Below are 11,285 nucleotides of genomic sequence, written 5' to 3'. Positions count from 1 at the left end.
ACACCTCGTCACAATAACCATTTCGATCAACACGATGCAATTTAACTCTAAAAAACTAAGAGTCATGCTATAGACTTGACAGTCACCTCGTTAGAACTGGCGGGGAAGAGTCGATCGTGACCGCGCCGTCGTAAACTTGCCGGGAGCCATCTCGGCCATATCTCAGGAGTCTTTGTCGATCAACGCTTTGCTAGAGAAGACGCGGTGTGCAATAGTCGGGCGACAGACTGTTACCTTATCGGTGGTTGTCATTATTATTACCTACACACGACGATCAAGTATCCATGATCCATGGAGGATTGAGGCCGGAACAGGCCCCCTGTATTTAATCCGAGCATTACGGACATGCATACGGCCAGGAGAAACACGCTACTGGCCGGAGCTACGCTATCGAAGCTTGACTATAATTACACGACGCCAAAGAAAGAAAATAAGCATTCAGGCATTGCAAACGAGATGCCAAGACGCCGAGTTCGACAGAGTAAGACTAGAGGACACGTCGAGAATGCAACTATTCACGAAAAGCCCACATATGACACCCCCTGAAAGACAAGACCCCAGCTGAGAACCAACTTGCGGATCCCTCCTTTTCCCACTTGGGGATCCAGAGCAATATCCCAATGCATGCCAATCAAAGCTCCAGTTGTCCCACGCCCAAAGCATGCAGCAATCTTACTAGCATACCCACCCTCGTTATCAAAGGTCATGACATCAAACACACAAACCATTCACGAACCAAAGGAACCACCCCCCTTGGTCGTGCATGTCAGTTATGTAGGTCATGTCCGATGACACGAGGAAGAAGAAGAAGAAGAAGGAAAAAAAAGAGGATCGAGAGTGGGAAATATTCATCAAGCACTCGCATGAGCTGTAAAAAGAAAGTAACCAAGGCGGTTCCAATTGCTCTAACAGATGGATGGGTACGTAAGAGCAACAAAAAGCACGCTCAATCAAAAGAAACAAGCAAGCAAGCAAGCAATCTTCAATCACGCGCAGCGGAAGTGCCCGTCGCCTCGGACCACGATCAAATTCCAGACCAGACCAGAACAGACCCTCTCATACAAAACAAACAAACAAACAATTGGGACATGCTCTCATCGAGGGCATCGAAGGGAGGGAGGTGTTGACTTGAGGACGACCGAAGAAAAAAAAAAAAGAAAAAAGTGGGCTGATGGAGATGGGGTCTGGAATCCTACCTCCAACTCGGCCGGGTCGTAACGGTCTGGACGATGAGGAATGCAAAGCTCGAGACCTGACGTGCATCTGCTTCTGCTGCTGCTGCAAGAGTCTAGACGAATATCCGCGCGTATGGTTGCACGTCTGCGTGAGTCGTGCAGCTGTGTCGTGTAGTGCAGTGTAGTCTATCCCGCATATCAAACCACCTCAACACCATCACGTCCATGCTCCATCGCCGTCTAGAGCTCTCTACTTGGCATCGGGCACGGCGCACACGATGCGCCGCCACACAGAGAAACAGGAAGATGGTGCATGGCATGGCATGGGTGGCCAGAAGCAAGCCAAGACGGCAAGCCGAGGGAAAAAAAAAAAAAAAAAAAAAAAAAAACCTCACGCCCTTCCTGTGCCAACCAACAACCGAGCAAGCAGAAAGCCAAGAGTCAAAGCCAAGAGTCACTCTGCAACGTGCCCAAACATTGGCATCGGTTGAATCCGTCTTGGGAGTTTGCCAATCCCACGCTGCCAAGATGGCCCAGAGTTGGACAGGGCTGCAAACATCAACCTCGCTCAGTCTTGCTGGATGAACCTTCTTTTCTGCCTCATCAACTTGTACACTCTGTACAGCTGAGCCAAGATGGGACACTCTAGTCGAGACGTGCTGCAACAGGCTCGGATGGAACGAACGCGTAAATCTTGAAACTAGCATGACGAATAGTAGTCGTCAACTGCTGAGGCTTTTCTCAACCAAGCCTCCCCAAACGAGTAATGCGCCGCGTCGTCCGGTATCAGACTGATGTGTAAATATAGATCAACTCGAGACACCGTTGGTCCAGTCATGGTAGAACGCAACACACAAACATGCCCTGCCCCAGTTGGTAGGATCCCGCCTCCTCTGTAGCTGCGAGGCATACAAGGAGAATAGGAAAGTAACCACGCGAGGCAAAAACAAGCAACCCCAGACAAAAGACATTCACCGCACCCCGGATATCACACAAGGATCAAGTAGAGTGCACCCATCGTCCGAGGACAGCAGCAGAGAATAAACATCTCACCTGCATCCTCTATGCCATGCCGCCATGCCATGTACGGAGTATTGTATCCCGCCAACAAACCTACCGCCTTGTTCTCCCCGACGACGAGGTTTCCCCAGCCTCCTCGTCCTCCTCGACTGTTGTCTCCTGCCTCGATAGCCATATCCAGCGCGGCAAACCCCACAGAACGGCGTACCACGGCCCGCCGGTCGACCGGCAGCCTGCGCGATGCAAGCAACCTTTCCTGGGGAAGACCTAGATAGAGCGAGGGGGGATGTCGGGGACGAACGAGACTGGCCACCCTCGTGGCGTGGCCCGCCGCTATGCGCCTGTGTATGCGAGAGCCCATGTAAGTGTGCCTCTGTCTCTGCCTATCTGCCTCCATGTGTGACCGTGAGTGCGTCCTGGAAACGCCTCTTGTCAGCCAGAAACTCTGCCTGTTTGTACGACGACCGAGGCAAAGATGTTTCATCAACCGGTCGTTCCTCGCTTCACAGCTCTTGGCGTGTCCGGAGCGATGGAGGTCGAGATTGGCTCATGACACACGGGAAGCACCGTCGCGGCCGTCCAATCCATCGCCCACCATTCACCACATTGTCTGTGTTACTCGGCCGCCAAGTCGTCAATTGTCCATCGAAATCTCAGCGTGGCGGCCAGGCGCAGGACTAGCACGACGAGCATGTGTCTTGGGTATCTCTTGATATCCCACAGTATCGGCCTGGCCTCTGCGAGCCAAGACCTGGGGTACGACAAGGCGTTGGCCGTGTAAGCAACAGGCAGGTCGTGAGTATCAAAGGAGCATCACCAACATCTTTGATGTAGAGTCCCGTCTTCGGCTCCGTGTCTTCATCTGCAAGTCGCAACCCGCGCTTAAGTCTTCGTTCGCCCCAGTTCAAGGGACCAGTTCCCGATGCCTTGCCTTGCCTTGCCTTGTCTGACCGCTCAGGAACCAGCATCCTTTCAGCTAGCCTGCCGCGTCAAATCAGTCCCAATGTGCTAGCCCGAGATAGCCGGCTGAGTGATTTGATGATTTGATTTGCTTTGATTCATAGTGCTGCTCATTTTGACCGCCACAGTAGTCGTAGTAGCTGGCTGGTGAGCCTCCGCCAGCCGGGCTGCATGGTCCTGTGCTGGCTGTACGGCACTCGGCGACCAGGCCTGTGTTAGCGGCGAGACTTGCGCCATATCAATTCTCCCATATCAACAGCTCCAAATTGTATGAGTGAATTAGTTGTCGAGATAGCATGCAGGGTCCTCTGACAGCCTCGGATCCAGCCATCCATGGTTGGCTTGCAACGCCCCGGTTTTCCACTCTCGACCAGACCAGACCAGCCAAGCCGGCCGGGGTCCGTCTCCATCACAGTCTCCATCCAACGTTTGGAAGCCTTGCCATGGATGGAGCCTCTTGCTCGATTGCGAGCTGCGGACAGGTGCCAATGAGAGCTGACCGCCAAAGTGCCGGTCCCTCGTCGATCACGCCTGGCCTGCCTCGTACAGTACGTACCTCGTACAGTGCATCCCAAGTCCCAGGTACGTCCCGGCGCCGTCTCTAAGTGCCCGGGACGTGGCGCGCAACCACTCGAGTCAGGACAGAGCCTCTGGCGCCCCGATGTCTTCTCCGCACCGTTGTCATGCAAAACGTAAAAGAAAAACCTCTCACATTTTTTTTTTTTTTTTCCACTTGCTAGCTTGGGAAGGAGATGCGCCGCCCGTCTTCGGCAGAGATGACAGACGAGGCAGACACACAGAGACAAGACCATGATCGAGGCCTGGCTGTCATCAAACCAGTCCAGTCCTGCTGCCGCCAAAGCCAATTAGGTCAAGGCGGGCGCCCCGTTGCTGAATATCCGACGGGCCTGTTTCAGGACCAACGCAACATGCCGACGTCACCGTAGCCTCTGATGTTAGTGCTTCGTATCAGGTACAGAGCAAAATTATTTCTTATCCAATTTCCAGCGCTCCAGGCGAGGATTCCGCCCGCCTGGCATCCATTGACATCATACTACGACGCCCGGTGGGCTTGCAGATTCGCGATTGATTCAACCATGTGTGTTTCGGGAATGACGGCACGGATAGATAGCATCTTGGATGGGGGAGAGAGCCTCATTTGCCGCCTGCAGAGATGGGATGCGGCAGGACTGGGCTAACAGAGCCAACAGCAGCCCCGATTGACATTGGCAAGTGATAGCGGGTGGGTTGTCATCAAAGTCCAAGAGCCACGTAAAGAAAATAACAACAGAAAAAAAAGCCGCGCCTGGGGGTCCTCTAGCCTGGTGCGTCTAGTGCCTCTCTGCCTTGGGGGAAGTAATGTCCGACGAGTGACAGGGCCGGGCCTGGACTTCCTGGGCATTCGACTGGAGCGATGCGATGCACTGTCCACACCAGCTCCCAGCACCACAAGAACAGGGCACGGCCAGCCGCGGCAACCAAGTTCGTGAGCTGGGGAGAAAAGGCGAATCAAACAAGTGGGCATCAGGAAACTAAACTGGAGCCCTTGCAGGTGGTCCGGAGGTGGAGCAAGTCAACGAGACGACGACCGTGCCAGTTTGCAACCAGCTTTTGACCTCGCTCATCGGCCCTAAGCCCTGGTCTTACTTCCGGCTCCGGTGAGGCTTTTGTCAAGAAGCCTGTATCGATTCTGCCGATGACTGACACCCCGAACGCTTTCAGGAGGTCCCAGTCTCGAGCTGTTCCAGACAGAGAGACCCTGATTTCGTGCAGTTGTGGCTCGGGCGGCCAGAGTTGCACACGGAGTGGATGTGACCAGCGCCAACCAGGACACGACCGCGGCTCCACGAATGCCGAGAGGTCGCGTGCGAAGCCAAAATCGCCTGGATCGGTACCAGCGGGTCTTTATGCGGGCGTGTTGCAAATCCCTGCATTTCCATTTGTTTGCCCCGTTGGGGTTTTTGGGGTTCGCAGTTGGAGCTCGAGCTATAGCTTGCAGCCTCACGAGCCTCGAGAACAAGTCGACAGCCTGCCTGCATCAAGAAGCATTGATCACTTCCATCGTCAGGGTTCGAGCTGTGGCAACGTCGAGAATGCAGGTTTTCCACCTCTGTCTGTGCTGTGACTCGAGACTGGGACCCTTGAAGTATGACGTATATATCCCATGCTCGCTCGCTTCGCCATCGTTTTCGTAGTCGGCTTTACAACGGCTGTGTATGAGTAACACCTCAGCCTCGAGGGGCAACGTCAGCTGAGGCGAGGCCAGATGCTCCTGATCATGTCCTCATGCTCTCTGTCGTGGATTGCGAGGTCCTTGTCGGTGACACAGAGGCGATGAAAGCTTGAGGCGAAGCCAAGGCGCAAGGTAGTGAGAAGCCCATGCTTTGATGGCGCCTGTCGGACGAACAGTCCTCCCCCGGACTTTGGCTGCTGGGACTGTAAGAAGTGCGGAAAAATGGTAAAGCGACCAGGGCCCCAGGGACATGGGAGCCAGCTCGCATGTCAATGTCCCTCAACTCCCCCGCAATTGTGCATTGTTGCCAAGGAGGTCCAGAGTGAGGCAAGCGGTGGACATGTAGGTGCGGTCAAGAGAAGACGGAGATGCAGAGTGTGAAATGGGGACGAGGAAGCCTGGAGCAGTAGGGAAGTATCCTGGGGTATCATGTTTCGTGGGGAGGAAGGTGGTTGGTGTAAGTCAACGAGTTGGAAGGCACGACCAGTCGCCTGCGATATTTCCCATTCAGGCAACTCCAGAGAGAGAACTTCAAACAAGCTCACACATCTCCCTACCGTAGCGCACGGCACTGTGTCGCTGTCACTTGATTAAGGTACAGTACCCGCCTGGCTGATGCTGATCCTGGACATGTTACCCGTTAATGGTCAATGGTTGACAGTCCATCGACGAGAGCACACGTATCAAGCAGAGTCAGTGAGTGAGCGATATTGGCAAGAGTCTAGGTCGAGTCCATGGGCTTGGACCGTTTCAATGGTCTCCAATTCCCGCATCCACCCCGACCGGCCAATGGTAGTGGCCAATTCACAGAGCTTCCCCCTGGTGCGACAATTGGAGCTCTTGTTTCGAGGCGCCACACCCCCATGCTTCTAGCTCAGGCGCCTCCCGGGCGACCCCGGATCCGCCCAAGGTCGATGATGGGGAAAGCAAGATGCAGGAGCATGGAGCGAAGAAATGCCTCGTCCACTTGGGGCATCGTGAAGGGGGATTGGATGGGGCGGGCTAGAGCTGGGCGAGATGAGCAGCAAGTTACCTATACGTGTACTTTGCCAATGGCCCTATGCGCGCATACGAACCATGTACTCCAGGTTCCTGTCGATGCGATTGCGATGCGACAGGGCGAGCTGTCGTGGGATAATACGTCTCCACGATAATAGACGTGCATGATGCAAATGTCCTCAAGCTCATATGACCCGGCTCCGTCGGCGCGAGAGTGGACACGACAATCTGCAACTTCTCATTCTGCTTCTTCTCATCTCATCTCTTGGATTCCCTGCCTTTCCCAGTTTGACATGGCTCGATGCTAAAAGTAGACGTAGGGTAATTCGTACGTATTTTGACGGGACAAGAACGGCCGGCGGCGGATATCGGATCACGATGTTTTTTCCCCAGTGACATGTCCCCGATGGGTTGGAATAAGGGTATAGGCGTGCGTCTCACAATAATACAGGCGTCAACGTAAGGTGTTAAACACGCGGAGGATCAGCGACAGAAGGCTTGCAGTGATGTGAGTGGGCTTCAGTGTGGTCTTGGTGCGTCAGCAGGGTAGATGGGGCTTAAGGGATTTCTGGGCAATGAACGACAGGCGCGGCAAAGTCTTGGGGATTCTGGGCGAGGCAATTCATCGCGGCCGAGTAAGCGTCAGGGTGTCGAGAGTCAGTCAGACTGCCGGTGCCGGTTGCGGTGAGCGACTCGACTCGTTGGAGGACCCGTGAGCGACTCAGGACCCTTCCGCCTTGGAGCCTCGGCGAGCAAGAAAGGGTTTACCGTAGCCGTGCGCTCCGATCTCTATTGCCCCCCCGAGAGACCCAGTGAAAAAAGTCCTAGCCGGAGAAGCATGGTTCACCGTGAAAAGCCCGGATTTTCTCCTCTATCGCCATTTGACACACCGAGGCAGCGGCGCCAAACAAAGAGCCGACCGACGGACAGCCACTCGCCTCCCGGAGCTCGCGGCCGCCAAGCGCCGATCGAGCAAAAAGCTGTTGATGGCCGACGGAAGAAAGCGACCCCAGTTTTGGCAAGGTCCCCCCACGGCAAAGCCGAGATGTGGTGAGCGGATGTAACACAGGAGAAAAAAAAAAAAAAGACGCGCGAAAAGGCGAGAGCGAGAGCGGTTAGTCGATCGGACCAGTAGGCGCCGCCATTGGCCACCATTCGTCTCACCTTCTTTTTGCGCGTTTTCCCCGTTGGAGGAACCAGAGGGAGGTTGGGGAGGATCACGACCGCCATTCCAATGACGTAGCTCTGTTGGTGCGTGTCCTTTGACGACTCTGGGGCACGACAGGGCTGCCCTGGGAGCTGACGGGGACTCCCAGCTTGTCCAGCCCAAGGTCTTTCTCAAGGACATGGGGGAGAATACAGCACAGCAGCAGCGACATGGTCGGGACCGGCCTGGAGCGGCTTGGCTGCGGCTGGCTGAGAGGCGATGACTGCCATCATGACCATGGCCAGCGGCGGCCAAGCTCCGAGCATCACAGTCACGGGTCGAGTCAGCGCCATGAGGCAACGAGAAGGCATTGGCGAGAACGAGGCGAGAAGCCGTGGTCAGCATGGAACGGTCACCTTCCAGAAGAATTCCAAGTGGACTCCCCGAGCCACAGACCGATCATGAGTGGACTGGAGCTTTCCCGTTCGTTGAAGACTACGCTGCGCGTGAGGCTTGGAAGCTCGGCCGTCAGAATTACAGCCCAGACCATGGCGGTCGACATAATCATTGGGGCAACCTTTCGAGAGTTCTCACACCGCAAGAGCACTGACCATTATGTCCCCTCCTGCCAGCTGAGGCAAGATTTTGCCCAGGTTCAGCTTGGCGCGCGGCCAGCGTTGCACATGGCGTTGCAGGCGGAATGCCGTTTTGGAGATGGCTTCAGCGTTCTCACCCTCTGCCCCAAGTTTTCCCGCGTTCACCCGCAGACCGGATCGAAGCCGCTAGTGGCGCCTCATGCGTGGAAGGCCAAGCGAATGAAGCAGGTGGATTTTTAGATGTCCATCCATCCATCCCTCGGTCATCAAAACACACGGACACGGAGAAGGGAGAACGAGCCTAAGAGAGCCAAGCCGATCCAGGCCAGGCGAGGCCCAGGGACCGACAGGGCTCCTCTTTCCAGCCGAGGACAACGAGCGACGAGGCAATTCGCCGGTTGGTAGACAGCTTTGATCAATCTCTGGAGGGCGCCATCCCATCCCATCCATCCAGCGCCTGGTCTGGCCGTGCCGCGCACCGTACGAGGCACCTTGCCAAGGCTGGCATGGTTCAATAGCTGCCGATAAGGCGATTGGACAAGGTTTCATGAGGCACAATCGTGGCCAGTCAGAGTTTGCAATCTGCGGCCCCGCAGCAGATGCCGGCCAAGTTCCCTTGGTCAAGCTGGAACAGTTCCGTCATAGCAGACCATTGCGCTCAGAGCATGGCCGCCGGTGAAAGAAACCCGTGAAGGGCAGGACGAGAAGGGCAAGGCAGGAAAAAAAAGAGAGACCTTGCTCTATACGCGCGGCCGCCTGTCGCAAAAATGACGATTGTCGTCTTTTGCGGCGAGACACGGCGATCCCGTTTTGGTCTTGCCATCCGTGAATACGAAGCAGAGCGACATTGAAATAACCTTATGCTCCCTCGTGCACGCGGCGACACCAATTGACAGGTTATGGTTATGCTTTGCACGTGAACCTCGAGGCTGTTGACGCAGACAGAGCACATGCGTCGTCGTCATCGAGAGGGCGGGATCTGTGAACCTAGAGTTTGTCTGTCGTCCATCTCAGATTCCGTCCAATGTCACGCCAGTTCCCAGTCCCGAGGCAGATCTGTCCCGTGGGGCGGGCATTTGGGAAATTTGAACCTCGATGCTTGCGTGCAAATCGCAACCAGGCACTGGATAGGCGGATGAGATGAGTATCCGTAGATAGGTAATACCTAGGACCGCGAACTGCGCGTCTCCAGGCAAAACACGTCGAGTGGGTTAAGCATAGGCAGAGGAAGGACCCGTCCATGTAATTGTCTGCCAAGTGATCTCAGTTGCTGCGCTGCAGCGTTCCGCAGTCAAGCTCCAAGCCCGCAGCACGCTTGCTGGAGCCACGAGCTCCACGAGCCACGAGGACCGCTGTTTCCAGTGGGTAGCAGTAGAGGATGAGATCGTCCCTGGATGGAGATTGAGGCCAAGATTGGCAAATCCGCCTTGTCCCATGAGCGGCCCCCATAACCGCCGTCCTCCGACTCAGTCCTGGCAGCCATCGCCAGAGAGTCAGTCTCCAGTGCCGCCAGTCGCGATTTTGCTGACCGCCGGGGGATGGGCCATCCAGTGTCGTCATCCTTCCCACGGTCGTGAGAATCGTCCAAGAGATCACAGTGCACATGGGCATGGGGGAAGGGGGCCCGGGATGGGGGTCCCATGGGCGAAAATCCCTCAGCGCGACGGGGGGGGGCAGCTGGGACGCCTGGTACAAGCAGCGCCAGCAATGACATACAGCAGAGGTACCAGGGCCCCAGGCGGCAGCACGCGCACGAGGACAGTGGAGGTGGTGACAGGCACAGGTATTCAGCAGGTCCAACACGGGCAGACGTCGAGGTCGAGAGTTGTACTAGGCTTCTTGCTATCGTGAGGCAAAAAATGGACCGAGCTTGGGGATGGATGGATTGATGTGCATCCTGTGCAACAGGGTCTCCAGGGCGGAAGCCAGCGGGATCCGGGAGATGCACAGTGTCGTACAGTATTGTGTCGAATTGAGCTGCCGTGGAGATGCTTTCGGATCGCCTGGAGCATGAGGCAATAGAGAGCATGAATGGATGGATACCCTCAAATTGCCTTGGTCTCGATGTGGATTGCCTCTTGCCTCTCCAAGGCCGGGCGACCAGCGAAGTATCGCCGACCGATCAGACCGGAGCGGGAATTCCCCCTACCCATGCTTTATCGCTCGTGCTCGGTGTTGGTTGTCCATCGGATTCGGCATTGCATCAAGATCAAGGAAAGCAGGTAGTTGGTTACGAGGCAAGGCTGGTGGTGGCTAAACATGGATTGGTGTCATATCAGTCATATTCAGTCCAATCCGGGTCACCAGTATCAGCCATTGAGCATCAGCCACCAGGGACTCGAGACACGCGAGAGAGACACCTGGTTCATCGTCATCAGACGCGATGGGGGGATGCGGTTTCGCCGTCGGTCCTGGTGTTTACTCTGCGTGTTTTGATGTCTCGGTCGGCCGGTTGAAGCCTCTTGCTGCAATCTCCTTTGTTTGGAGATGCTCTGCGGCAACGTCTCTCGAGGTAAAACTCTCCACCCTGCTGAGATTACCGTCTTGTTTCCATTCCCCACGCTGCGAAGCGCCACGCACTGTGCACTGAACATCTGCACCTGCATGGAAGGACCTGGGCCGAGGACAAGTTTGACCAAGAGACTGGGGCAAGGGCAAGGGCAAGGGCGATTTCGATGGGTCATGATGGTCGTCGGCCCCAGCACAGATGCAGCGACCGACGTTTGGAGAGCATACGGTCACCCCCTGACACGAGCTGGCACGCCCCCCGGCAGAGCAAACATTGCGACAAGTGAGAGAGGGAATATCAGCACCAGCATCAAAGCTGCCGCCTGTCCTGCGTGGACCAGAGTCCAGCCGACGCTACCGGGTGCGGGTAGCTCAGTAGCTCCTAACACTGGCGTGCTCGCTGGTGCAGCCGACGGACGCTGATGTGGATGTGGGTGCGGATGCTACTGCGTTGTTTAGAATGAAGGTATTGATTGCTCGATGCATGGGGTTCATTGTTGATCTTTCGTGTTTACTGTTGGCGTCTCATTTGGTTGTTGCGGCTACCTGGTGTAATTACTGCTCCCGCTGCTCATGGCTCCCACTGCAAGCTACCCTGAATTGAGCAAAATCTGACATCTTTCCATTGATTGCATTGATGATCTGGC

This window comes from Fusarium falciforme, chromosome 1 (genome assembly GCF_026873545.1).
Source record: "Fusarium falciforme chromosome 1, complete sequence".
NCBI classification, from domain to species: Eukaryota; Fungi; Ascomycota; class Sordariomycetes; order Hypocreales; family Nectriaceae; genus Fusarium; species Fusarium falciforme.
The sequence above is the reverse complement of the archived record's forward strand: the minus strand, read 5'-3'. Positions refer to the sequence as shown.